Consider the following 2,549-nt stretch of genomic DNA (forward strand, 5'->3'; position numbering starts at 1 on the left):
AGACAGTAAAGCAACAAATAGACTTTCAAATTACAGCGGGAAGGATAGGGAGATATGGGGGAGATAAGAGATCAACCGAAAGACTTGTATGCATGCATACAAGCAAAACCAATGTACAAAAAACTCTGGGGAGAGATGGCACGTATGGGAGTAGGGGGGGCAGTGGAAAGATATGTACACATATAGATACAATACTTTAATTAAAAAAAAGAAAAAAGAAAAGATAAACACAGCCTAATACCGGAAATATTGCTTATCTCTACTTTGGATGTACCTCCCAATATATTGAGGAACAGTAAGCAGATAAATATAGGAACTTATTAGATTTAATAAAATAGGTGGGTGTATCTTAAAATGTACCTACACTCTATTGGGGCCCTGAAGTTCCTTGTACATGTTGCTGTCTAGAAGCTGCATTGAAACTATTCTAGATCAAATAAGTTTTCAAACTTATCAGTTGTGTTGAAAAGTGCTTTTAAAACTAAACTAGGATATATTTTTTTCTTTTTTTTATTAAGATATTACATGTGTACATATCTTCCCATTGCACCTCCACCCAGTTTTGTTTTTTAATATTGAACTTTTTCAAAACATAGTCTAAAATTTTGTGCATTCATAGTATTGTACGTTATGTTGCTAAGGCAGTTTGATTCAAATTATATAAATATACATGAAATATTGTTTTGAAAGTTAAACAATTAGTACTGAGACAGAGAAATTATTGTATTTTAAATGGTATAATGTCACATAAGAATACATTTTCTTTTTAGGGGAGAACACCAATACAGTCCCCCACTACCACAAATTATGCAGTCAAGTTTTCCACATTTGGGGAAATCGAAGGGGTCAGCACTTCTGAAGTACAATGGATAAGCTTCACCCTGGGAAAACCAACTTCATGATCTTGGTGTCTCTACTGCCAGGTAAGTATAGGAATATATTTATTTATAGTTTTTCTTTTCATTTTATATTTACAATGATAGAGAAAAATGTGTGAATTTATAATAATTATTGGGGAGACTAAAAAAAACTTTATACTTTCATTTGATATAATTTGGAAGCAGTTTGGTCTCTTGTCAGAGACAGTTCAGTTTTTATTTTTTTAGAAATTTTAAATGTAAAAAAAAAGGCTTTAAAAGGGCTGTAATGACTGTAATGATGCAGTAGAAACTTTTGTACTCTAAATTAACAAGCATCTGCATTAATCTTGAAAGTAGGGGCAAAGAAAACATAGTTAGTTTAGCAATTAGCATATTGGTCCAGAATTACTAAAAAATGAACCTTATCATTGAAAGTATTACATAATTCCTCCTTACCCCCCATTGACCTCTTCCAGCCTCCTCTCAACCCCCAAGCCCTTACCACTCCATTGTCTGTATCCACAAGTTATGCATATATGCATAAAATTTCATTGATTAATCTCTTCCCACCCACCCTATCCTGCCTTCCCTGAGGTTCAAAAGTCTGTTCCATGCTTCTATGTCTATGTATCTATTTTTGTTCATCAGTTTATTTTGCTCATTAGATTCCACATATGAGTGAGATCATGTGATACTTATCTATCTCTGACTGGCTTATTTTGCTTAGCATAATACTCTTCAGGTCCATCTAATATTTTTTAAAATATTATATATACATCATCTTTTATAAAGAATATAATTTTTGATGCAAGTTAGTTTTTAAGACCAATATTTTAAGAAAGATGTCTATTATTTGCAAAAGCATTAATGTTAAAAATTATATCATCATTTACACTCTTTCTCTATGAGGACCTTGCATATGGTAAGCATTGCTCTTCGGCAATGAGAATACATGAACACATCCAACCAGCTGATAATAATTTATGTAAATTTTCATAAAATACCTTATTGGTAATAACCTGTTGAAGTTTATTTCAACAAGGAATTTAATGAAGGACAGTAATCAATAGTTTCCCACTCTCACCAAAACCGGTTTGGCTCAGTGGATAGAGCATCGGCCTGAGGACTGAAGGGTCCCAGGTTCGATTCCAGTCAGGGGCATGTACCTTGGTTGCAGGCACATCCCCAGCAGGGGATGTGCAGGAGGCAGCTGATCGATGTTTCTCTCTCATCAATGTTTCTGAGTCTCTGTCCCTCTCCCTTCCTCTCTGTAAAATAAATAAATAAATAAAATAAATATATTTTTTAAAAATGACAATGAGATACCATATCACACCTGTCAGAATGGCTACCATCAGTAAGTCAATAAGGGAAAAGTGCTGGCAAGGATAAGGAGAAAAAGGAATCCTTGTGCCTTGTTTGTGGGAATACAGACTGGTGCAGCTACTGTGAGAAACTCAAAAAATTAAAAATGGAACTCCCATCTGACCTAGAAATCCCACTTTTAAAAATATATTCCAAGAACTCAGAAACACCAATCAGAAAGAATATAAGCATATCTACATTCATAGCAGCACAATTTACAATAGCTAAGATCTGGAAACAGCCTAAGTGACCATCAGCAAATGAGTGGATTAAAAAATGGTGGCACATCTACACAATGGAATACTACTATGCTATAAAATAGAA

At 33.9% G+C, this 2,549-nt stretch overlaps 1 non-coding gene across 1 annotated transcript; it reads right to left on the reverse strand.

Annotated features, from left to right (window-relative positions):
- Window positions 1–767: 767 nt before the first annotated feature.
- Window positions 768–931, reverse strand: LOC118720285. Its single transcript, XR_004988385.1, has one exon. It is a non-coding gene; the product is annotated as a U1 spliceosomal RNA (small nuclear RNA).
- Between the last annotated feature and the right edge of the window lie 1,618 nt (window positions 932–2,549).

The sequence above is a fragment of the Pipistrellus kuhlii genome, unplaced genomic scaffold (genome assembly GCF_014108245.1).
Source record: "Pipistrellus kuhlii isolate mPipKuh1 unplaced genomic scaffold, mPipKuh1.p scaffold_m20_p_16, whole genome shotgun sequence".
Taxonomy (NCBI): Eukaryota; Metazoa; Chordata; class Mammalia; order Chiroptera; family Vespertilionidae; genus Pipistrellus; species Pipistrellus kuhlii.